The following is a 26824-nucleotide window of genomic DNA, read 5'->3' as shown; positions in this document are numbered from 1 at the left end:
GGGCCTGACAGCTTCTGTCGAGGCAGAAATTTCTCCTTCCTTATTTGCTTATTTCCCCGAGTTTTCCCGGCTCAGCTGGATAATTTATTGAGAGCTGAGCAGATAAATCTGGATTTGAGTCTGTCACAGGCAAGCTGGGACACAGAGGGGCAGTTCTGGTGATCTCAGTAACCCACACACACTTTTCTCAGTGAGATAAAACCCAAGCAGCTCTGAGAGGGCTTGAAATGCTCCAGAGTTATTTCTAACTTGGATTTGACTCTTGCTTTCTCTGAACTCATGGACAGAGTATGGCACAGAAATAAGAACAGATCTATCACAGATATTTTCTGACAGACAAAAGAATAAGTGAATTTTGCCCCAGATGTTTCTCAGAAGCCTCCCTTTCCTAGGCAACTCAGTTTAAAAAAATAAAAAAAAATCAATACGTATTGGATGAGCTGTATTTAATTTTTGACTCAGTGTTTCAGACTTGGTCAGTTTTAGGCAGATGAAACTCCCAGTCCTGGATCTCTCCCAAGTTTAAGGGTGATGCAGCTGACCTTGGATTAGGAAATCCAAATGTTTGGGACACATGGCAGCTCCAAGGAGGAACTGGAACTGCAGCACCAGTTGATAGCACAGTCTGCTCATTTTCTCCTTCCAAAAGCCCCCGTTTATTTTTCCCAGTGCAGAAGGAAGGCACAACTTCCAGCAGGGAATATTTGGTGGATCTGAACATTTTCCAGGCTTATCAAGGCAGCAAGAAGGGGTTATCACAGGGATTTTAGAAATAATGGGAGTTGGAAGTGTTCCTCATTACAGCAAGCAAAATGAATTTTCAGGTTAGTTGGTAAAGCTTAAAATCCTCAGCAAAGCTGAGCCCTGAGTTCAAGGTATTTCCAGGGACTTGGGTTTCCATCCCCAGGGAAAACCAGGGGGACAGAGCTCCTGTCCTTCTCCATCCTGACAGACCAGGCTGCCTCAGTTTCCCAGTCTCTAAAATGCTCTTTCCTTTCCTCTGTAAAGCTCAGGGAAATCTTTAACTGGAACCAGTGCTGCTCCTCCCATCCCCTCCTGTCCCATTGCAGCCCCCAGCAAACTCCCATCCTGTGACACTCAAACCAAAATCAGGCCAAGGGTTTGTTCTCCAGTGGGCATGAAGCATGGCTTGGAATGAGTGAAAACCCAGCTAAAGATCCCCTCCACAACACTCAAGCACTTCACTTAAATTACTTTAAAAAAAAAAAAAAAAAAAGAATAATAATAAGAAAAAAAAAAAAAAGAATAAGAAGGAAAAAAAAAAAAGAAAAAAAAAAGAAAAAAAAGAGAAGAAAAAAAAAAGAAAAAAAGAAAAAAAAAGCAAGAGAGAGGCAGAAATTCTCTAACTGCATTTCACAGCACCCACCACCCTGCATTTAACCCGGGTGCTCCAGGGGTCTCTCCCTTCTTTAGGATTTTGCAAGGAAAGGGGTTTGGTTTGGTTCACCCCAAGTCAAAGGCTAACTTGGCCTCACCATGCAAATGTATTTAAATGAAATGTACCCAGAACTGTTAAATCATATTCCCAGGAAATAATGTCCCTTGGCTGTGGTGGATGCTTTGTACTTGTGATTGAAAATTGGTTTTGTGTGACAGAGAAAGTGCTTAAGAGAATCAGAAAAGATCATTCAGTGAGTTAGAAAATTACTCCGACCTCCAGACTATGTCAGACTAAATATAAAACAAACAAACTATGGCAAACGAGTGAATAATTTAAGGAGGCAGCTTCTGCATCAGCTCAGAGAACAGAGGTGTGGAGCTGCTCTGTACTCACCAGATCTCTGCTTCTGTTGGGAGGACCCAGCTCTGTCCCCACCTCTGTCCCCAGCTCTGCCATGGGGGCACTTTGCTCCTCAGCTGGTGATGCAAGCCCAAATTCCATTATAATATTTCCTAAGGAAATAAAATAAAATATATTAAAATAAAATAAAATACATTAAAATAAACCAAAATATATTAAAATAAAATATATTAAAATAAAATAAAATAAAATATATTAAAATAAAATAAAATAAAATAAAATAAAATAAAATAAAATAAAATAAAATAAAATAAAATAAAATAAAGTAAAATATAATATAACAAAATAAAATAAAATAAAATAAAATAAAATAAAATAAAATAAAATAAAATAAAATAAAATAAAATAAAATAAAATAAAATAAATCACCTGGTGATGAATGAGACCTCTGCCTTTTGGGTCACAGGGGGTGACTGAAGGGTCCCTGACCCAGTAGTTCCAGCACCCTGCCTCCCACCCTGCTCTGCCCAGTGTCCCCCTGCTCCCAGTCCCACCACGCTCCTCCCTGTGGCTACCTGGGCTGCAAAGCCCTGGCCCAAAGCAACCCAAAGCTGGATTTTTGGGTATTTTTGTGCCTTTCCCTCCCTCCTGACCCAGGCTGACCTCGCTGTGAAACACTCCACATCCCACCAGTTACCAACCCTCACAGGGCATCCCATGAGATGTGAAATGCTGAGTGTGAAGAAATCTCAGCTAAATGGCTGCAAATCAAGAGTCAGTAAACACAAACTATGGAATAGATGGAGTGCAGACACGGGGAAAACAGGGGGAGGTTCATTTGTGTCCCCTCAGGCAAAGGAACCTCAGGAATAAACGGAGGGGGAGGTATCCAAGGAGAGCAAAGCATGATCCAGAGCCCACGGAATTCAGGAGAAAGATCCCTCCCTGCTTCAGCAGCTCGGAGCCAGACACCAAGCTGAAAGGGAAGAGACCAGAACCTGGGATAAAACATGAGCCAGATGCCAGATTCCTTCTGGGAGCCGGGGGGGAGCTGGGGCAGCAGTGATGGATGGCAGAGGAGGAGCCAAGAGCAAGGAGAGGGGACTCGTGGCTCAGGGCCAGGGGCTCTCAAGAAATTGGCTGAGTTGAAAGGCAAAATTCATGCAGTGTCTGGGGTAAGTTGTCTGTGCCAGTCTGTTTGTCAGGACAAAGATCCCTGAATGAAAAAACCCCCAGTCTCTATTCCATGCTTGTGTGCAGCATTAATACTCTGTCAAAGGAGATGACAACGTTGATGAGTGGAAAAATGGAAGAAAGTCCCTGGGTAGAGTTGCTCCCTGTTAACCCAGATTTCCCATGGGTTGCTCAACCAGGATTGGGGAAAGGTTCCCTAACCTGTGGTAGCTGTGAATTAAAATGCCCCCAGAAAGGAGAGCATAAGGGAAATGACCAAAAAAGATTCATTTCCTTGTTGGTTCCGTGCTGGGAAGAATATTAATGGATATAAATATTGCCCAGAGCAGACAGAGGAAGAGATCTGCAGATTCCTCCCTCACCAGAGTGGGGTCAGGGAGTGAGCACAGAGGGACAGGGGCCCCCCAAAACCCCTCCAGTCCTGGGAGTGGGATGGCAGCCAACAATATGAACAAAAGGTGGAAGAAAAGGTGATAGGAATTGCCCAAACCTGGCACCTGGAGCTGAGGTACCTTGCTGTAAATGATGTGTGGGTTGGAGAGAAACATCACCCCCCAAAAAGCAGGCAGCTAAAACTAAATGTACATCCCTAACACTCTCCTCGTTAGCACAAAGCCATAAGAGCATCAGCTTCAATCAATGAAACATTAAGACAAACTGATCTCTGGTCTCACATTAATGTTCTGAAGCAGAAGCAAGATGTCTGAAAAGCTTTTACCTTCTCAAATAAAACAGTTACCAGCTTCTGTCCAGCTTATATAAATAATTTGAGGCCTAAATTTCCCCACAGGAACCCCCTCATATTTTGTTTTAAGCATTTAATTTTGCAAATGGATTGTTTACTTCAATAAAAGCTGGAGAGGAAGTAAATAGTAAAGATTAGAATGGGCATTTAAATTAAGCTATAACTATTTGCTATCCAATCTGCCCATAATAATAAGATGAGAATCTGAAGCTTCAGGAACTGTAGTATATTCAGTTTCTGAGATTATGAGCCCTCATGCTTCAGGTTATGAAATGATGGAGGTCAGGAAGCAATTTTCTTGCATATATTGCTGACAGGCTCGAGCCACTGCAGGAGTTTTTGCATATTTTTTGAAACATCACTTATAAGTCACTGTCAAGAAGATGATCCCAGACAAGGTAGGAATGACTTTTTATATAAACGAATTTTAAATGAAGAGCCTGCTTCTCCAGCTCTCACTGTGACAAAAGTCCAACCACAGGACAAAACCCTACAAACCCTACAAAAAACCAGCTCACTGAGCTCAGTGGGTGCTTGCAGAGCTGCCAGCAGAGCTCAGAAATGGGAGGCACAAGAACAACTTCAGCTTCTTAAGTCCAAGGCTACAGACACTCCCATGTCCTCCAGGGAATTCCATCCCTCAGACATCACCTCAGCCCAGGGCTCTGCATGGGCTGCAGCAAAGCCAAACCCCAAAAGCTACTGAAAGAGGGGGGAAATGAGGAGTCCAGCAGTGAGCATGGCCCCAGAGGCCTGGAACAGCCCCACCACTGCCTCAGATAACAGCAGCCCCACATCCCTGCATCCCCAGCCCTGCATCCTCATCCCTTCAAGCCTATCTCTGCATCCCCATCCCTACATCCCCATCCCTGCATCTCCATCCCTGTATCCCCATCCCTGTATCCCCATCCCTACATCCCCATCCCTACATCCCCATCCCTGCATCTCCATCCCTACATCCCCATCCCTACATCCCCATCCCTGCATCTCCATCCCTGTATCCCCATCCCTGCATCCCCATCCCTACATCCCCATCCCTGCATCTCCATCCCTACATCCCCATCCCTACATCCCCATCCCTGCATCCCCATCCCTGCATCTCCATCCCTGTATCCCCATCCCTACATCCCTATCCCTACATCCCCATCCCTATATTCCCATCCCTACATCCCTATCCCTACATCCCTATCCCTACATCCCCATCCCTGCATCCCCATCCCCATCCAGCTGGGCAGCACCCTGGGGCCACTCACCCCTTGACTCTCCTTGACATGGTCCAGGGTTGTCCCCAGGGGCTGGGATGCTCCAGAACTTCTGCTGCCAGCATCTGCTGGGTTTCAGTGAGGGCTGAAGATGTCCTGTGCCCACCTGGGGAGGGAAATGTTGGGGTTACACCTGTGAGCTTGGCTCTTTCTTTCTTTCTAACAGAAACTCAGGCACCAGAGTGGGGAAACCATTACACTCCTGCTTTATGCCAGCATTGCCTCCTCTTTTTCTCATCTGGGAGTAATTTCCAGGAACGGTTCCAGTGGGGCTGTGGGGCAGGATGTGCTACACACAGGCAGCCCCAGTCCCACCAGTAGATCCCAACCTAACCAGTGCCCAGAGCTGGGGGGACACGGGGAGCAGGGACAGGAACCCCGGGCTGCTCCTTGCAGCCCTCAAACATCAATTTCCATTATAGCAGCAAGCTGGGAGGGGAGGGATTGTTTTTGAAACAAAAAAAAAAAAAAAAAAAAAGAGAGAAAGAAAGAAAGAAATAATGGTTTATAAAAATAAATCTCTCTTCAAAGTGAAGTGAGTCATTCACAGCAGCCTCTTCAATGTGACAAACAGCTCATAGAGCAAAACAAAGAGTAGATCACTCTGTCTCCTTACCAAGACTGAATGCACTTGCTGAGCACTAAGAGACACTTATGATTTATGCCTGTAAAAATAAATTGCATCTTATTGATTGCCAAGATTCAGGAAAAAAAAAAAAAAAAAAAAAAAAAGTTTGGTCAAACTTGGAGAGTGGCCACATCTCCAGGTCTGCAGCTGAACCTCTCTGGGATGCTGGCAGCTCCCAGGAAAGCTGCTCAGGGGAAGGTGTTTTACATTCAGAGCTGAGCATTTCACATGGCAATAGCAAAGGAGCCAACTTGGGGTTTGCACCCACTAAATTTATGTCAAATGAATCACAAAGTCAAACCCCAAGGTCATTTATGGTGACAAGATGGTAGAAATCCACCCAGCTGTGGAGAGAGAGAGAGAGAGGGAGGGGGGTGGAAAAAAGAGAAGAAAAAAAAAAGAATGAGAGAGAGATTTTGGCAGTTTTGGTTCACATTTCTAGTTTTGAAGCACTCAGAAGTGTGATTCATCATAATGGGTGCCAGCTGCTCCCAACAACCAGAGGAATAAACAGGCTTTGTTCTGATAAACTCAGCCTATAAAAAACCAGAGAGTCAAAGGCTTGGGAAGGGAGGGTGCTTGTCCTGCCTGGCAGAGGTGACACTTCACATCCTGAAGGGACACCTGGGAATGGCTCCAGGAGATGGGACACTGAGGTCCATAGGGACAGGTACCCAGCCAGGAGCAGCTCCTGCTCTGCCTTCCCCTCATTTTGCTCCCAGGCTTTTGCTTAACGTGGGAAGTTTCGTGCTGTACAAAAGAGGCCTCAGTGATCAGCCCCTGCTATCTAAATTAAATCTCCCTGCTATAAAATTCCTGGTTTCTCACACAATTTCTGCTCCTGAAAACGGCTTCTAATGTGGAGCAGAGTCCCAGGAACACTGTGAACTACAAGGTCACAGCATTCAGTCAGTGAAAAAAAAAAAAAAAAATCAGCAAAACAGGAGATTAAGTATTAATTTCAGGGCAAAAAATCCATTTATTTGAGATTACTCTGTGCTGTATGGATGTAATACCAGGTTTCAGTAATTAAAGGCAGAATGATTTATACAGCTGCAAGTAGCAGGAGAGATGTTCAGGGGCTGGGTGCAACAGACCAAGCTCAACTGGAACCAGTTGTCCCAGGGAGATGCTTTTTTGGCTCATTCCAGTATCCTGGCCAAATTCCAGCTCCAGCAACCTCCCCAGGTTGGGATCAGCTCTGTCCCTGTCCTGGCTGTGACATTGCTGTATCCCCTGTCCCCCCCAGGCAGAGAGGGGACTCCCAGACAAGGTGTTTTACAGGAATCACTCAATATTACGTGTAGACACGGGCTGTTAAAAGTGAAATAAATTGCAAACAGTATTTCCATGTTTGTGCACTTTGCAGGTTCAGAAGCAGCCAATCCTATTTGCATAACACACTGGACATTTTGCACATCCCATTTTGCATGTAAAGTGCTTCTGAGTGCAGGATTTGATAATACCAGAGATGTATGAACCATTCAAGGAGGTGCAGTGAGTGCTGATCCTCACCCAGACACTGATGGAGATGCTGCTGCTGAGCTGAGCACAGGGTAAATTTATCCTCACTGGGTAAATTATCCAATGGAAAACAAAATGAATCGTTCATTTAAACCCAAAATGATAATCTATCACTTATTTAATGAAATGGGCCATCCACTGACCCAGGTACATCAGGTAATGAGCCCAGTGGATCCCCCAGTGAGGAGGGGGAAGCTCCCACTGGAAATGGTTGCTGCCCAGCCCAAGGTGTGCAGCCCCTCACCTCCTGCCCAGGAATCCCCCCCCCTCACCTCTGGCACTGCCAGGGATAAAAGTTTAGCAGGACTTGAAATGCTGCTGGCTGGGAGGAATGCACAAGGGCATGAGAATGGAATTAAGGAAAAAATTCCTGGACATGAAGCAACCTCAAAGCATTAAGCCATATTTCCCATGAGCGTGTGTGTCAAAGGCTGTGGGCAACCTTTTTAATTTTTTTATTTTCTTTTTAAGCACTTTTGGTGGTGATTATTACATTAAGCTGTGAGGAAGCAAACTGATTCCACCTTTCCCATTAGCTTTGGTCCCTGAAATCCTAAATGCTGATCCACGAGGATGTGAGTTTGCCTGCAAACCTGCACTGAATTCCCTGTAGTCTGGACACTCTCTTTGGAACATCACCAGCTTGAACAGAACTTCTTTCCAATGGTTCTCACAACTTGATAAAGCTGCTGTACAGTCTGACCATCCTTAAATCAAACAACCTGACCCCCAGTGTCTCAAATCCAGGCTACAGCCCCAAATCAGGTTCCCAAACCTTCCTGGCCTGGAGGCAGGAGCCATACACAAGGGGAGAGAATTCACAGAGGTATTTTTCTCCCTTTCATTTGCTTCACTGCTCCACATCTCAGTATTCAAACGTATAATACCACCCTCTGAAGTTAATTAAAGTCTATAGGATGTAATAAGACTAATATGTTTGAGTTCTATCAATCACAGGATCTGGTGAGTCAATATTTGAAATGAGTATAACACAGAGGGGATCTGAAAGGAGGGGGAAGAAGCCCAATGTAAGAAAACCTCAATAAAACCCGACTTTCATTTCCATTTGCATCAGACTGGGGAGGAAATGATGCTTTGTGGTTAAAAGTGCCCTGGAAAATCTGTTTTAAAAGTGATCCTGCCTTAAGGAGGATAAAATCCATTTGGTTCCCACCGAGGTTTGGACTTTGTAAGGATCTGATGCTCTTTGGAAATGTGGGAAGAGCCCCCAGGCTGAGGATGAGGAGGGACATAGAGGATGCAGGATTGAGCTCCTGCTCCAGCTGCAGCCATGAGATGGGAGCTTGATTAAAATCCATCCAGCTGAAACCCTCCAGCCCAGGCTAGCCAGGGAGAGGCTAATTGATTGTAATGATCCCTGAAGAGGTGGAAATCTCAGAGTGGGTAACTATCAATCTGGTTCCTAATGGAAAGGTGTGCATGCCATTAAGCACTCTTTGTGCCAGCCACTTTGCTCTCTGTCTGAGTGGTTATGCTATACTAATCACTGCAGTAAATAAAAACCCTGGGTGATAATTTCCAGAACCTTGTAAAGGTGTCTAGGGAAAATGAGCACTCTGCTACCCACACCAGACTTTTTTTTTTTTTTTTTTTTTTTTTTTTTAAATTGAAAACCAAAGGGTTTTGCAGAACCAGCTTCACTTTCTCAAACACGAAGAAAAAGCCATATCCCTCCAGCTGCTGAGTTAAACAGAGTGTTATTCAAATTATGGAGGGGATAAAAAAGTCATAACATAACGAGAATCAAATGTTGGCTTCGGGCACCTTCATGTTTGAGAACTTTCAAACACAGCAATGGCAACAAACCAGCAGAAAATGGGCATTTAAATAAACATTCACTAAGCTGGGGAGCATCCAGGTTGCCGTAGAAATTTTTTTATGGCAGACAAGGTGGTTAAAGACTTGATTCTTCATTAGGGATGGGGTTTTTAGAGAAAGTCCGAGTATCCCTTCCCCTGGTTGGGTGCTGGAGCTGGGCAGGGGCTCAGGGCACCTCGTTGGCTGCTACAGATGGGGAGAGATGCTGAAAGCATCCAAGCTCCTCATCAGGGTGGTGTTGCCATGCAGAACCCTAGAGGTCTGTGAGCAGCCACATCAGGAAGGAAAGAAATTATTAATGCCATTAATTTGATTTGCAGCAGCTACTTGGAGGCTCAGCACAGGCAGGGCAGGCACTGAGTCAGCTCTGCAGAGAGGGGAATCAAAAGGGAACCTCAATGCAAACATTTTCCTCCTGTATCCGAGGAAAAGGCTTTCCAGGGCACTTTGTGTGTTTAAGAGAAGTGCTCGGAGGCTTCCAAGGGCTGAGGTTTACTGACAAGCCCCAGTACAGAACCTCCAGCCACGACACACACAGCTATCTCCAAAATCAAGTCCTGAACTTGAGGGAATATGCAATAGGGAAAGAACAAAAGGATCCTTTGATGTGTTCAGCCACACGATGTTTAGCAAAAAATGCAAATGTTCTCTCATGCTGGAGAACACTTATCAATATTAAGGCATACACAGAGGAGAAGAAAGAAGGAAGAACAAAATACAACACTTAACAAGAGGGTAATTTAGCCTCTTGGCAAGCGCTTAAAGTCTGGTTCATGAAAAATTACTTGCACGATTGTTTTGCAGGGCTTCTGGGCTTTTATGCATAAATCATTGTATTGATTCAGTGTGAGCAGCAGACTTAGCTCAGGTGTACGACTGCATGTGGGCACACTTAAAGCAAGAAGAGATTTAAGTGTGGAAATTGGAGAGGAACAAACCCCGTCCCCCCTGTAGCTCCAACAAGCTCAGCTACAATTAATTGTCAAGCAGCTGGAAGAGGCAGGGCTTGGTGATTAAACCTGGAGGTGCCCACCCTCTGCAGCCCTTGCTGGGCACCAGGAAACTGCCAAGCTCAGGGGGTTTTATCTGCCCTATTCTTTTTCCCCTTTGAAATCCACTTTCTGTTCTGATAAAGGAAAAAAAAAATTAAAAAAGAGGGCACTGGTGGAAGCCCAAGGATGGCCAAGTGAAACTGAAATAAAATCAATGGCAAGTTACAAACTCCAACAACCACTGCAGTCAGGGCAAGGAAGGGGAGGGAGGGAAGGGTCAGGAGTAACCTACAAGGGTTTCTTTCTTCACATTCATGTTTGCTGCTCACATTTCTGCTCCTGAAAACAGAGGGAAGGGCTCCTGGGGCATTCCCAGCTGCAGGAAAGGTGGTGGCAGAGTGGGGTCAGGCAAGCCAAAGAATGGCAAAGCCCAGGAAATGAAAACAGAAGAGAACCCACATCACTTGCACAGACATGCAGTAATTTCATTGCTTTCTACCCTGAATCATCCCTCAATATTTCCTGCACAAGCTCATTATATTTGGCATCCAAAGGCAGGCAAACTCCTGTCCTCACCCCTTTCTCCAGTACCATGGGGATGTAAAACAAAAGCTTGAAGAAGTTCAGGAGAAAAAAAACTTCTGTGCAGTTTAAACTCAGAGCTGCCCAGAGACTTTGCAATGCAGATAACCCAGCACTAATCACCCTCTCTAATGAAGATTCTTATTCCTAATTTGCATTCCACTCTTCTTGCTGTTATTACTGTTATTATTTACTCCTGGTGACAGTAATACAGAAGATGATAACGTGGTCACACCAAGGAGCCACCTTTGTGACCATGGGACATCCCTCTCCCAGCAGCTATCACACTAACAATAAAAATCCCCCCCACATTTCCTATTTGGCAGAAACAAGAAATTATTTCCCTGGCTGGTTATTCCCCTTCCAGCCCATTTTCTCCATCTTCTTTCCCTTCACCAGCACTAAAACCTGAGGAATCTTCTCCAAGTCCACTGAAGCTGCAGCACCAAACGTGTTCAAATCCCTGTGGCAATCCCCAGGATTCCTTCTCTCCAAACCCAACTTCTGCTCCTTGCAGCTCCAGATCAGCTGCTCAGAGGCTGCTGCAGAGCAGCCCAATGGGAAAAGCTCAGGTTTTGTGCAAGGTTTAATCCCCTAATCAAGCTTTTGTTCCAAGTATGTGCTAAAATCTTGATAAACACTAATTACACGTTCAGGCTATCCTAATTTAATTTGATCAGTTTGTTTCTTTCCAACCTAAATAATAATAAAACAAAAAAAAAGTGGGGTAGAGCAAGAATAATAATATTATTATAATAATAAATAACTATTTGTGCTGGTGTCTTAGTGTTGGGAGCCTGAGACTGGATGGGGCAGAGCAGACACCTTCACCTTCTGGCATCTCAGGATCAGCCTGAATCTCAGCTCATCAAATGAGGACAGACCCCCCCACAAAGGAGTAATTACACAGTGCAGATCTCATGTATCTCTCAGGAGATGAGGACTTGGATTTGATTATCTGAACTCTCCTCAGTGCTTTATGATGAAGTTAAGGATGAATATTGCTTTGAAAGCAACTCAGCCAAAGCTTCCCTTAGGAAAAAAAAACAGCCTGAAACATGACACAAACAACCAAAGTCAGCAAGAAGATACTGTCAGGCTCAGGTTTCTGTTCACTTGCCCAAGATTGGAGAATCTGATTTAAGGGACCTGAGAATGAAGTAATAGCCCACCAAGGTAAAAACAAGTTGAACTGTCCAAAATTTGTCCTCTCGGGTGGCAGAAAAATAAAATACAAATCCCACATTTTTTTTGAAAGTCCTCGGTTTCGTTTTCATTCTTGACCTTGGTCAGCAAAACAGAGAAATAAAGAATTTAGTAAGTGACATCTCTGGTGACCACTGTGCCTGGCGTGCCCAGGGAGGATAAAACAACCCAGTGGCAGCTCAGAGATCTGCAGCCAAGCAGCTCCTCCTGCCAAGGGGAAACTCAAAGGTTTTGCTGAGCATTTTCCACCCTCTGAGGGGACTCAAGGGCTCTTTAGGAGAGCACCCAGACACCACCCAGCAGAATCCCAATCCCTCTGCTCCTACTCCAGGGTTTTTTTTATGGATTTGTTTGATCCTGGTTTCAGCTCCTGCAGAACTTGTGGAGCCAAGGAATATCCAGGAGGTCACCACTAAATCCACTTGGAGAAGGGCTGGGCTGCCCTGTTCCAGCTCTGGCAGACAGATGGAAGGGGAGAGGTCCATTTGGAGCCTCTTTAAATATTGATTTGTGCTAAGCCCTAAATCTATCGATTTGCCTGCCAGTCTGCAGCCTGGATGCTCTGCTGACTGCTCTCCTGGAGAAGCTTCCTTGAGTTATGATGTTAATAAAGGTGGCTCAGGAGGAGTCCCTGGTGTTCAAACCCCAACCTCAGAGGGAACATTTTCCACAGGCAGTGGTCTCTGGGCTGAGCTTTAAGGCTCTGGTGCAGAGTTGGGGACAGCTCTGCCTGGTTGGCTCTGGGTGCCTGGAGCTGGGCTCCTCCTGTCCCTGCTCCAGCATGGAATTAACTCCAAGGATGGGAATTTTGTCCTTGGTACCATCAGGGAGATGTTGACTGCCCTGGAGCTGAGGGAGAGCCCAGGGCTGGGGGCTGAGCTGTCCCCAAGGCAGTACAGAACCCCAGGACACACCATGGAAATCACCAGGGGGAGGGCATGGGAGAAAAGCAAACCCAGAGGGGGAGAGATACACAGCTACACATGGTCATGCATTGAGCACTAGCCATAGGAAAAGAAAAAAAAAAAAAAGGGAAAAAAAAAAAATAAAAAAAGAGGAAAATGAAAAAAAAGGAAAAGGAAAAAAAGGAAAAGGAAAAAAAAGAAAAGGAAAAAAAGGAAAAGGAAAAAAAGGAAAAGGAAAAAAAGGAAAAGGAAAAAAAGGAAAAGGAAAAAGAGGAAAAGGAAAAAAAGGAAAAGGAAAAAAAGGAAAAGGAAAAAAAGGAAAAGGAGAAAAGGAAAAGACAAAGAAAAAGGGAAAGGAAAATCTGATTCCTGAAGGGATAAATCCCTCCTTGCACATCTCTGGCTGCAGAAGGTTCTCCAGGAAAAGCCAAAGGAATTGATGGGAGTGGGAGAACAATGGTGCTGAGCTGCACTCCTGGCTGCCATTGATTCACTGCCCTTAAAGCAAAGCACTTAAATTCTCCATTTCTCACCTGCAAAACAGGAATAAAATCCCCTGCTTTTTCTGGGAAGTCCTGGGGCTGTGCCCTGCAAAGGGCTGCGTGCCCTTGGATGAATGATACTGATGCCAAACAAAGGTTGGGTTGGTTTTTTGGGGGTTTTTTTGGTTGTTTTAAGAGTTCACTCCCTGGGCTGTCAGTGATTTGTGACTTTCTCTATTTGTGATGCAGCATTTCTTGCTCCATTTGCAGGAGGGACTGAATTGCAAGGACAATCACATCCACTTCTGCTCCCAGTCCTAGGACAGGATATTACTTTTTGAAGACAGAAATAGAGTCAAGGCTTCTCCTTTTTCATCAAATCCTATTGGTTTTGGTTTTCTTCCTAAAATAACTTAGGGCTATTTAATAGAATGAAATCTGTGATATTATTCCAGCAGTTGTTGCCAGTCTGCAAAGAGCATCTTTTTATGCAGAATTTTCTTTTTCTCCAGCCTTTTGAGGACAGGAAAAGTTTTTCCTTCATTTTGATTTAGTTCTAAGAGTTTTGCTAAAGTTGACAAACCCAAATCTTTGCCAAGACATAGTAATTCTCTCTAAAAAGCAAAAAAAAAAAATGACAACATAGCCCACAACCACATCCATCTTCCATTCTCTTTTCATTTGTCTCAAATAAGCAAGTTCGCCAGCAAGAATTTATTTTTTTTTTTAAACAGGCTGTCTTAAATGAATTTTGAAGCCTATTCTCAAAAGCAGATTTAAAATTAATAACAATTTATTGTTTTCAGGGGTGTTTTTAGCAAGTGGCTTGCAAAGCTGGATCATGCAGCCTATTTAATCAGTTAAAATCCTGTGGCCTCTGCATATCAAGGATTTTGCTCTACCTGAACACCCTATTCCTGGGTCCTGCATCTCCAAGATTCCCCAAACATCCATGGAGGACCAGGACTCAGTATTATTTTCCAACCATGCACACCCAGCTCCTGAGTCTGACCCTCGCTGACCCAAAAACTGCAGCCAAGCTCTATTTAAAAACAACTCCTGGCTTAATTCTTCCTGAATTTCCTTTCCTCCTTTGTACCCAGCCCTGTCCTGCTCGTGTCATTACAGCTGGGGTGACAAACAGCCCCCTCCTGCTTGCTTTATTTCTGCTGCCTGAGAATTTCCCTGGGTGCTCTCTTGTTCTTGCCAGGAAAAAACCATAAAACAAGTGTTTTCCCAGAGACAGGGAGGCTGCAGCTCTTGCAAGGGGTGCTATCCAGGACATATTTACTGCTCTGTCTCACAAACTTTGCTGGGTTTCTTGCTTTTATGAAATATATTCAGCCAGACTTGTGATTATACACCAATATGTTGCTAGCAGAGCGTGGAGCTGGAGATGGAGTCAGAACAGGCTGATTTTTAACAGATCTTAAACACTTCTTCCCCTTCAGGAAGGCAGAATAATTGTCACAGCATAATGTAACTTCATGTCACAACACAACACACAACCCTGCCTCTCCTATCAAGGTAATTATATTTTAAATCCATGGCCCCTGCTACGTTGGGTTTTTCAGCATCAGGGAAGCAGCTCAGGAGTGATTTAAACCTTGGTTTTCCAGCAGTGTGTGAGGAGCAGGGCTGGGCAGGATGGTGCTGGGATGCTGGGACAAAACCTCTCCCTGCTGCTCACCCCATCCCAGCTCAGCCCAGGAGCTCCTGGCACCAGCAGCCTGGGATGAAATGATACCCAGAGGAAAAGCAGCCCAGACACCCCCCTCAGAAATGAATTTTTCCATAATTAGGCCACAAAGTCTCCCTACCACTACGTCACTGAGCACCTGAAAGAGGAGGATAAAAGGTTTTTCCTCAAAGATCCACCAAACCTGGGAAAGCAAATCAGTGATGCTAAAGAAAAGGAGATTAAAATGAACTTGTGGGATGCAGTGTGTCTGCTGACCTCCCTCACACCAAGCACTTTCTTCATGTTCCTGTTCTTAAAAAAAGGCAAAAAAGGAGCATCCAGGAGAATGCATGCTGCTCAGGAGATAGCTACAGGCTGAGTTGGATTTGAATTTTGATCAAAGTTTTCCTCATTTGACATGCTTTTCTGGGTCTGCATTCCAAAATGCCTTTTTTTTTTTTTTCCTCCTGAAATAATGCTTCCCATAGAAGAAATCTTTGCCACCAAACATAATAAGAAACCCCAGGCTCCTGCAAGCACACTTTCTCCTGTCTGGTGTCCATCCTCCACAAGTCAGTTTATAGGAAAAGGAGCATCGAGAAGCCCCCAGCTCCCCCACCCCCTGCACCTCTGCTTCCCACACACCCAACCTCTCCACCAGCAAAAAAAAAACAACAATTCCACAACTCCTCTTTTGTTTCCCTGCCTTGAGCTGGAATAACAGAGCTGTGTCCTCGTCCTCCTCCTCTGGCAGTGACGCAAAGGATGCAGGAAGAGCAGCACAGACAGGGGCAGAGGAGCCCTCCCCATCTCCTTGCTCCAGGGATCAGAATTCCCACTGTGCCAGACCTGCAAATTGTTGGTTTGCTTTGAGGAAAAGCCCAGTGTGGTGCAGACTGGTGAGGAAATTGGTTTAGGAAGCATTTTCCTTCTGGCTTCTGCCTTCAGCCCTGCTCCTCATCACACACATCAGAAATTCCCAGGTCCTGCAGCCAAGCCCAGTGGCAGTGGGAACCCAAGGAAAAGATCTGGAGGCTGAGAAAAGGAGCTGGAGGATGCTCCTGCCCTTCAGCATCTGCTTGGCTCACTTCAGAGTCTACAGGAAGGTCCTGGAGAGCCTCAGGATTGGTCTGGACTGGGATTAATCCAGATCAGCAACTCTGCAGCCCTTTGGGACAGCCCCAGGTACCCAGCCAGACTCTGGCTGTTCATGTCCTATGGCAGAGAAAAACCCAAAGCCTTCTGCAGAAAAAATCCCACATAAAACTGCTCTTCCAAACACTGCAAAAGCCACTGTAATATTTAAAATATGGATTATCTCCAGCTCCTTCTCCTCTTGATGGTTCCACCTCATTCGCTTGCTACTCTAATTTACTTAAATGTGTGTTTTCTTTACAGGCTGCTAACTCCAGAAAACTTGAAGCAATCAGCTGAAGTTTATGCATTGACACATCACTTCGTTAGCTCTGAATTCATTTCCAAGGGGGTGCTGAACTTTAATGAAGTTGGAAATTGAATCATGGCATTGAGCTTGGGGACGTGCAGGGGGTTGTCCATCCACAAGGCTCTCTCAGCAACTTAAGAATTAAAACCCAGTTTGATCAAGAATCTCTGTTTCTTTGGGGCACCCGTCCTCTTTCTGAAATCTATTGGATCTACTAATAAAGAATTTTTTCTAAATCTTCTGAATTTCAATCAGTTTTTGGTTCCTTGCAGTGACCACATCAGTGCCATGGGAGGCACTGGAGACCTGGAGAGAGTCAGCAGCAGCAGAACAAGCTCTGCCCCCCTTCCTTCCAGCCCCTTTTCACTCCTTCACATTGAATTTTTGTTTCCATTTCTCAGCCACATTCCCCTTTCCAAAAGCAGCACCAGACCAGCTCTGCTGTGCCACCCAACTGGAAATCCCCCCTGAGCACTGGGTGTCTGTGCCTGGACACACGTGGGGGTTTTTTGACCTCTAGCACAGCAAATAAAACTTTCAGCTTGGAAACTCAGTTTCCCATAGAAATTGCAGTGGGGGATCACCAGGTTGTCAGTGGGTGCCCTCTGATGCCAAGTGATCAGAGAGGCCACACAAGTCCCCACTCCTGTCCCCCCCCAGCCAGGCTGAGCTCCTGCACCCAGACAAATAAATAAGTAAAAAAAAAAAAATCTCACTCCACCAAATTAATTCATGAGCAAACACAACTGTGTGTGCCTGCATTCACTGAACAGAAATTACAGGAGCTGTTGGAACAAGCAAGCCACGAGCCTGCTCAGGAAAAGCAACTCTAAATAGATAAATGAGCATTTCTTATAATAACAATAATAATAAGGACCACTATTACTGCAGCCTGGGCCACCTCTCAGCTGTGTAGTTATTGCTGAGCAGCAGCTCAGGGGGGCAGGGAAAGGGCTCACTCCCACTTCTGAGACAAGCAGAGAAACTGGGAGAGAAATCTGAAGGAGTCAGGGAGGCAGCAGGAGAGGTGGGACCCCAGCACCCCCCGAGCCACAGCTCTGCCCCAAAGATTTCAACAGTCCCAGTAGTTCTTTTCCTCCTGAACTTGCTGGAAGCTCTGTCCCCCCCCCAGAACGCTCTGCTAAAACTGCCCAATAAATGCCTCAGGCCCCCAGTCAGGGGTTGATCCTCCTCCTCCAGACCCCCCAACCACAGACACAGTGAAGAGGCACCAAGGAAATTGTGGGTGCTGAAAGAACTTGGCTTAAAAGCATCATCCTCCTCCTCCTCCTCCTCCTCCTCCTCCGACTTTTCTTTTGCAAAACTTTTTTTCTTCATTGCTTCATTTATTCTGCAGGATGGGGGTACAACCCTGTGCTCCCCATTCTCTGCCACAGCAACCATGCCTTCAGCACCTTTCCTGCCAGGCTTTGACACTCCCAAACCCAGCTGAGACTTCTCAGGACTTTAATTAATGAGATAACAAAAGGGAAAACACCCGACGAGCGAACCCCCCAGCTGAAGACTTTATCTGCTCTTTGCAGCTGCATCTTTTTCTCTCCCCCCCCCCTTTTTTTTTTTTTTATTTGGAGCTGCATTCCAGCTCTGTCAATACTGTTTCCCATTAAATTAAATAGCTTATTGACTGGTGGGAGACGTGGCCAGGAGGCCGATGGGATCCCAGCTCCGCGCTCTCTCCGTGCAAACAATCACAGGTCACTGCACAGTAAATCAGTTGGTAATGGAGTTTGAACTCTGCGAATCAGTTCTGTGTACCCTTTTTATTTGTTTTTAATTTGTATCAATGGTAATTCTGTCGGTTCCAATTTAGGTGACGGCCGCAGGTTGGGGAGCAGAGGAAACTCCATTTTTCTTCTCATTAACCATTGAGTTCACGGTGCTGCAGGAGCTGGGAGCTTCTGAGCTCACCAGTGTTAAGGTTTCCTGGCACCAGCAGAATCCTCCCCTGGTTTATTTCCCTCTGGCTTTCCTTGCCACCAGTGATACCACCAGGATCAGCTCCTCCCTGGAAACCTTGTCCAGCCTGTGCTGATCTCCCCTGAGACATCCCCAGGGCCAGCTCCAGATGCTCCTCTCTTGACACATTCTCCACCTTCCAGCTCCTTAGGGACTTCACCTGGATTTGAGAGCCAAATATCCATTAAGGACTCTCTGAATTCACCTCATCCCTTTTTTCAAACCCGTTTATGCTCTCAGCACCTGTGACACCTGGTGGCACAGAGAACCACGGCTTCATTATGAGTTATATAAAAAATTCATTTCCTTCTGCTGCTTTAAGCTTTCTGCTGGAGAATTTTGGCAGGTGTCTCCTACTACCTGAAATGTGAGAATTCACAAATAACCATTCCTGAAACACTTCTTAAAACCCCTCATCCATCACCTCTGCCCCAAGGTCCAGCAGTGAAGCAGTGAAGCCTGCTCTGTGCTCATCCCTGGTGCTGCCCTTCCCACCTTTTCCAGTTCTGGGGGAATGGGAATGTTTTGCTGCTGGAAGATGAACAGCAGCCAGGACTGGTGCTCTGAGAATGCCAAGGATTTATAAAGCTGTGCCAGGGTTCTTTTGGGTTTTTTTTTCCTATCTCCTCCTCAATAATTCATCCAGCTCTGTTTGCCTCTTGGCCTCTGCTCAGGCTTCAGCTGATGAGTTCAGAGCTGTCCACAAACCCTTCACAGACAGTTTTGGAGCAGTAACTCTTAAATCAGTGCCCATGCTGCTCTTTCTCACACATAAACAGGCTCCCTTTCCCATCTAGGTTGATTTGCACTTAAAATCCCTCAATCTGACTTGATATTTTTGTCTTGGAGCCTCAACATACCAAGGTGCCCCAAGATCAGCCCTGGCCATGCCCCTCTGCTTGACCCCACTGCTTCAGTTCCTACATCTGTGTCCAAGAACATGTTGGTTGGTTGTTTTTTTTCTGGGGCAGTGCTGTTTATACCTAGGGGATATCCATGCTGGTTGCTTTTCCTTGGCATTCAGACCGAATATTTTACACAAACCCAAGCCCAACCCCTCTCCCCACCTCCATGCTCTAAGTTTGCCTCCTCATTGCTGATGCCTCCACCCAGCTCTGATACCTTTGGTGCTTAACGGCTCCATTGAAGTGATAACATGAGGTGACTCCTCCCTTCAGGTTGTTAAACTAGTGATAAGGCATCCCAGGAGGACAGCATTATCCCCACTGACTGCATCCCAGTCTCAGGGAACATCCCCCCACACACCCAAGGAGTTTGCAGTGAGTGGGACATTTGGTAAAACCCTTGCCAGGTCGAGAGGTCCCATCCTGCTGGGCTTTACAGAGGGGAGGTGCTGAGCACGGCTGTTTGCAGACTCACACACACACGTTTCTCCTCCACAATATTTTGCAAGTCTACCCAGACGTGTTAGGAAAACTGTCACTTGCATAAACTTCCTTGAAACCGGAGTGTGAGGATTTTTTTTTTTTTTTTTTTTTTCTCGGAGCTATTAATCAAAGACTAGAGGGGAACCAGCTTGACAAAAAGAAAAAAAAAAAAAAATTTAAAAAAAGAAAACAAAACCCATGGACTTGTAATACATACTGAGGAAATACTTGAGTGAGGCAGAGAGATGCCCAGAGGAATTCACAGCCATAAAGGTTTCCAACAGTCCCTCCAGCAGTTCAGAAGCTGCCTCCAGAGGTCTGGGAACAGGAGGCTCCCAATTGACCTGACAAGGAACACAAGAGGAGGAGATTCAAGCCACCAAGGAGTGTCTGAGTTTGCCAGAACACTGCTGGGATCATCCCAGCCTAAAAACTCAGTGGTTATGGACAGGCTGGAGCATCCCAAAGTGGAGATATTCCTCTTTTTCCTTCTTTGCCACCCATGGGGGGCTCGAGGCTCCCAGTGACCCCCTGGCAGTGCCAACCTTCCCTCGTGAACAACAAGAATCATCCTCCCACTGCACCTGAGCCAAAGGCCACATGGGGTTTATTCAACTTAATTTAAACAAGAGAATTTTCTGTGGTTGGACAAACCTCTCCAAGGAAGAGAAGGGGCTCTGTGATCGCTTCTCTCACACAGCAGAGCAATCATGGGTCACAAAACTATAAATCAGAGGCTAATGGATTTCCAACTACGTGCTTTGGCCCTTTGCACATTTTTTTAATTTGCTTTTAACTTGTATTGATCTTCAGCCCCCTTTTTGCTCCAGTCCCTCCTGTGTCAGGAGGGCACAAAGTGTGCCAAGAGTCTCACAGAAACAGAGGAAGGTAGAAGAGGGACACAAATATCCACATAAATACACATAAATACACATAAATACACATAAATACACATAAATACACATAAATACACATAAATACACATAAATACACATAAATACACACATACATGTGTTTTTTGGGCAAGGTGGGGGCTTGGGGCAGCTGCAGAGCTTCACCCTCTGGAGATTTGTCACTCTGCAGAAGGTGACATCCCCAGGAGCCACAGAGCCCTTGGTGCAGGTGGGAGCTTCACCTGCCAGGGAGGGACCTGGAGGAGGCAGGAGAAGAAAATGTTGCTATTTAAATCCTGAAACCAGCCTCAGCCTGGAACTTCCCCAGAGGCAGTCAACATTTGCTTATTTACTGTTTGCTCTGGCTTGTCTGTACCAATTTATTGCTTGTTCATGGGGAGCACATCAGGAATATTTTAATGCTAATCAGCAGCAACTTTTCAGCTTATTATTAATTGCAGGAAGAAGAGACATCTGATGGAGAGACAGCAGCTGCCTTGTGCAGGGGTGGAAAGGTCTGGGCTGCATCTCACAGCTCAGTGCTGCCCATGGGATGGGTTCTCTTCACCTTCACTCCCAGAAAATAAACCCTAGATAGGAAATGACTGAATATCCCTGATAAGCCATTTACAACACAGTCCTAGCCATGCAAAGTGCTGTCAAACAGTCCTAAGAAGTGTATTAATAACTCATGATCCACACCCAAACAGAAGAGGGCTAAATTCTTCAAATAAATGACTCACAACAAATAATTTGACCAGCTCTCATGATCAGCTTATGCCCTGAAGCATGAAGATTATCAGCCCCATGTAATTTTCTCCTGGCTGATGTAGCTGCAAAGACCATTCATATTCATATAAACGTCTAATCCTCTAATCTAATCCTTTTTTTTTTTTTTTTTTTTTTTTTCCTGCTTGTGTTAAAGCTCCACAGCCTGTACTCCAAAGCCCTCTGAGCAATGGAATTATTGATAAATTACTGCACAGAGGAGGAGCACTGCACATCCACCAAACCCACCGAGCTCTGCCTCTTCTGGAAGAGTTTCTATTGCCCTGTTAAGGAGTCAGGGGGGGAATTTGCAGGACAACTGGAGGCATTTTTCCTCCCTGGCATTTTTCAGGCCCTTGCTCAGTGTCAGAGGGAGGAGAGGACCCTCCCTCCAGTGGGGCTTTCAGAGAGCTCCAGGAGAGCATCCATTGCATCACCACCCCAACTAAACTCCATCCCTGCAAAAGGAGTCTGGGGGACTTATTTTTGTATTCTTCTTGCAAATGAAATCCCCAGACCCTGAATCATGAGTATCAGAAATGAAGTTTGCCTTTTGTCACTGCCAGCCCTGGTGACATCCTTTGGAGCAGCACAGGAGTGCTCTGGGTGTCCAAGGAGAGGGGAGAGGGGCAGCATTTGGATCACCTCTTTCTGCCCAACTAAAATATCAGAGCATAAGATCAGACCAAGCACCACAGAGGAGGAAGAGCCCTGGGTCAGGTACAGAACCTGCTTTAATTGCCCACTTCATAAAGCAGCTGGAGAGATGGGCACCCATTTTATATCAGTATTAAGGGTGGCTTATGAGAGCTCTTTAATATTATTTTCCTCTCTTTCTGTCACAGTTCTCATCTTTATTTCCCATGTTATCAGGTTACTGGGATAACCACCACCTGCTTCCTTGCTCTTCTTTTCCCTATACCCACAACAACCTGAAGTGACTGTTCTCTGCCCTGCCTGCTAACTCCTTCACACAGCACAATTTGCCTTTTGGAGACAGAAAATTCTTCCAGCCACATTCATGCAGGTACCATGTCAGCCCCTGGGCATGCAGCTCAACCATTATTCATGGATATTCAATTTGTGCCCACTCTGGGGTCAAAATTGGTACCACGTGGAGGAATTATAAATTCAGACACAGTTTGTGGCCTCTGAACACTTTTATAACAACAATTATAATTCTGGAACTGGTTTTCACTCAGAATCAGGCTGAAACTCATCAATCCATTATCTCACTTAGACCAACAAATAAGCATCAAATGAGAAGGTCTTTCAAATCTCTGGGGACTTGGACCAATTTTGAAACATTGCCCTGAAGCAGGAAGACTTAGGATCCTATTTATTAGTCCCCTGAGGCCAGCCAGCTTCTCCATTAACTTTTAGCTCAAACTAATAGCACATTCATAAGCAATTTTGTGGGTGACTGTATCTGAGGCTTTAAGCTGCTATTTTTTTTTTTCCCTTCGAAATTATCTTTTTGCTTGATGATAGGGAATTATTTAGATGACAACTCGCATTAAAGGAATCTGGGCTCTTATAGGCATTTTTCCCCAGACAACACTGCCATAAAATTGTTCTAAATGTACTGACTCCAAGGGACAGAGTTTTGCCATTATTAGGAAGGAAGATTTTGCATTTGAATATTGCTCTTTTTAACACCTTAGCCAGGCATTCCCACACCAATAGGTTTTGTTGTCAGATGAAGCTGTTCTGTACTGCAATTCTTGTGCTTTTCACAGGTACTGAATGTTTTACAAATACAAGTTATTTCTGAAATGTTTCTGTCCCTGCTGCATGTACATTTCCTGCTTGGCTGTGGACAGAGAGACAACAGCTCCACTTTCCTTCTGGAGCTCTTTGCCTCACATCTGTTGCTCTCAATAAAGCAAGAGAGTTTTTGTGAGTGTGAACAGGCACACACGTCCTTCAAAACCAGACACAGTACTTGAGTCAGCATTGCTGACAACATAATAATGCTTTGGGAAACTTGTTAGGAGAAATTTCACCATTAATCCATTGGAGAAAAGCAGATCAGGATGTAGACATCCTGCAGGGTTCTCATGATTTCAGACAATAAATCCATTTATTTGCCTATCTGCTGTTTCTGTTCCTCAAACAGAGCTCACACTGTCATTTTTGTGCCACTTCATTTTTTGCAAACTTGTTTGAGGGGTTGGATGGTTCAGAGCCCCTCGTAAGGCAGTGGCAGCACCCATCCCTTGGCTCACCTGCTCAGCACCCTGCCAAAGCCTTTGGAATTTCTCATTCCAGGGTCAGGTCCACACTCCCACAATTGTCTTTTCCAGGCCTCTCTTTATCAATTGCAATGCTAAGTCCAAAGGTGAAGTTCCAGCCCAGGCAAGCACTCAGCCCTCAGCCAGAACCTGAAACTTCCCACGTGCTTATGCTAAGCTCACCCCGAGTTAATCCTATTTCCAGCTGATCCCTGACCCAGGGTACTTTTAGTGAATTACATCTGAATAAAGTCCTGATGCTGAAGCTTTGTTCTCCCCAAAGCAAGGTGCATTCCTGCTCAGAAGGAGGTGGGCAGCAGATAGCACAGTGTAGAACAGAAATGCTGCTGAGACATCACTGAGCCTGCCCTGGGGCTGGGGAGCTGCAGACAGAAGATGCCAACACCATCACCTCCAGAAAAAGGAGGGTTGTACCTTTCCCCAGAACCAAGAGAGATCAATCCCTGACTAGGAGCAAAGCAGCTTTTCCTCACTGAGCTGAGACCCCAGTGGTGTCTTAGCTGAGGGTTAATGAGGCTTCTGGGGCTTAAGCAGCAGTAGAGGACCAGATTGGGCTGATTGGGTTGTGATGATGTTCCCCTGTTGAGGGAGAGCTCACGAGTAAAACAAAATTCAGGTCTTTCCCTGCACCTCCCTCCAGCAGCTCTGCCACCCTGAGCTCCCCTCTCCCTCACATTTAGAGGTTTCAGACCTGCTTGGTGTTCAAAGGACAAAGCACCAGAGAAGATAAAGATGCCAAACCAGCAGTGCCTTCAAAATGGGTCCTTTTTTCCCCCCAGCCCTGAGTGAGGGTCCATTGCCCTGCAGGAACCTGGCACTTTTTGTGTCCTTAGCCTGAGTGCCCAGGCTCAGAGCATCCTTACAGGCTGCAGAGCTCCAGAGCACTTCAAACAGCTCAGAAGGCCAAAGCTCCCTGACAGGTTCTTGGGCACTTTTTAAAGATCCTTCTGACTGTGTTTCAAACACTGCCCTTTGACTGTGCAAGGAAATAAACAGACACATCTGTAACAATGGCCTATATGAAAAATTAAATTGTTGACATTAATAAATCATTAAAGGATTTTTTATGCCTTACAGCAAGCACAGACCTTTTATCCCTTATTTCTAGCTTTGCATCTGGCGACTAATCCTGTGAAAACAAGAACAAATTATTTATATTCTTTTAGTATTCCATAAATCAAATATTGCTCCAAGGTCTGAACTAATATTTTGAGACTTGAATATGGGATTTGGTCTGGCTTGCTACATGCACTGAATCCCAGTTTGCTGTGATATGGAGAGGCCAAGAGGTAGGAAATCCAGAGGCATGAGGAGCCTGACATGCAGGCAGTGGGGGGAAATAATTCATGGCAACATTGCCCAGTTTGATTTCCTATCAGGAGAGCATCAGGAGGTGCAGCTCTGGCTGGGGCTGCTGGTGTGGTGCTTCTCTTGGAGACCCAGACAGTGGGAATCTATCCAAACTTTGTTTGCTTTTTTTGTTTTCCCTGCAAATGAGGTGGCATTGATGGAGTTCAACCACAAAAATACCTCCAGCCACCCTCTGCACCTCCTTTTTAAAACTACAGCCTAGCAAAAATAAAAAATAAATACAGCTATATACAGCCACTTGTGTTTTAAAGAAACAGCAAAAAGAGGAGCTACAGAAGTTAAACCTCCAGCCTGATTTACAGCCCCAGCCAGGCCTGTAAACCCCCCAGGGCACTGCCAGCAGCCACCTGAAAAGCAGAGTTTACAACTGCTTTAACTGGGGCTGTGGGAGCTGTGACTGCTCCTATAAACAATATTTTATTGATTAGAAGCAGCAGAGAATCCAGCTCTTCCCAGCATTTATCAGTGGTCCTGAGGCTCACAGGGGCAGGACACAGACCTGGGAAATCCAACAAATGGAGCTGATGGAATATTGAACTGGGAAACATCCCTCTGGGAATCATGCACCTTGCCTGGTGGCACTGAGGGGACATCTGTGCCTCGTTCCCAACCAGCCCCTGGCCTGGCTCCTCTCTGGGCAATTCCTGCCAGTGCCTGGAGACAGAAAAGGCTTTTTCCCCCCTCTGAAATAAAGAAATGAGCAGTGCTAAAGAGGAAGGACATTGTGTGATCTCCAAGCACCAGTGTAGAGCAAATGGAAAATTCAGAAGCATCAGGAGGCAAAGGGCTCCATGGGACCCCCAGCAGCTGCCTGGAGAGCTGGGGCTTCCCCCGAGGAAACAAACATCAAAACCAGGGAAATATATTGAGGGATAAGCACGTTTCTGTTCTTTAGAGACCCGGGTGAGCTCTTAGCTGGTGGAAATCTACCACCCCTCTCCTGTGCTCCTCTGGAGCATCTCTCCTGAGCTGGGATGGGATGGGACATCCCATGTGCTGAGCTCCTGCTCTCCTGGGGGATGCATCCTGTGCTCACCCAGCCAGTGGGAAAAGGGCCAGGGGTTTGCTGGGGAGCTGCTACATCCCTGACCATGGGGGCTGAGCAGTTTTTGCAGCCCCTGCCCTCACACCCAGCCAGCTCTGGAATTAAAGATGCTCCCAGTACCTCCATGCCAGGCTGGGGATGCTTCCTCCTCCTCTTCCTCCTCCTCGGGGCCAGCAGCAGCCAGAGGAAACACAAACCACCCACTGCAGAGTCCTCCTCGATGATTTTAACCTCCTGCCCTAGAAAGAAAGAGGTAATTTGATCACCATGGAAACGGGGTAAAGGCTTCTCCCCAGCCAAACCCTCCCATTAAATTGGGCTGAATCCTCTGCCTGGGCTGTGAGGTGGCCAGGACAGGGAGGACAGAGCCAGAGGAGGCCCAGCCACCCTTAAACATGAGAATGATGTGTGACAGCTTCAACTTTGGGTCACTGCTGCTCCACAAATTGTCAAATACTGTGACAGCAGCAGCAGCTCTCTGGCCCCCCAGTGCCAGCTGAGAAGTGACAATGTTTCTGGGGATTCTTATTATTTCTTCTCAGTAGGGACCTCAGAAATGCAAATGTTTTTTGCAGTTTCTGGGGGGGTTCTGAGGGAAGCAATTTGCTGGAGGGTTTTGCAGGAAACCAGCCCTGGTTGTACACACCATTGCTGTGAAGGCTTTAAGCAGCCTGGGATGTACTGGTCCCCTTTGTAAAATGGAACAAGACAATTCTTCAGGCAATTACAAAATCCCATCTCTAAATAAACAACCCCAGGGGTTACATTAACCTCAGCAACAGAAGTACCAGCACCAGTACCACTGAAGTGCACAGGGAGAGCAAAGCTGGGGGCCATATCTGCACCTACTCTGGAGAGAAATGACAAAAATGCCTTTTTGC

The 26824-nt window shown here is 45.7% G+C and overlaps 1 long non-coding RNA gene across 1 annotated transcript; it reads right to left on the bottom strand.

Moving 5' to 3' along the window:
* Window positions 1-1683: 1683 nt before the first annotated feature.
* Window positions 1684-26175, bottom strand: LOC139807611 (uncharacterized). The gene is made up of 3 exons (XR_011730631.1): window positions 26064-26175; window positions 4955-5069; window positions 1684-1914 (listed from the first exon to the last, which is right to left on the bottom strand). It is a non-coding gene; the product is annotated as an uncharacterized lncRNA (long non-coding RNA).
* Between the last annotated feature and the right edge of the window lie 649 nt (window positions 26176-26824).

The sequence above is a fragment of the Heliangelus exortis genome, chromosome 25 (genome assembly GCF_036169615.1).
Source record: "Heliangelus exortis chromosome 25, bHelExo1.hap1, whole genome shotgun sequence".
NCBI lineage: Eukaryota > Metazoa > Chordata > Aves > Apodiformes > Trochilidae > Heliangelus > Heliangelus exortis.
This window is presented reverse-complemented; position numbering and strand designations above follow the sequence as displayed.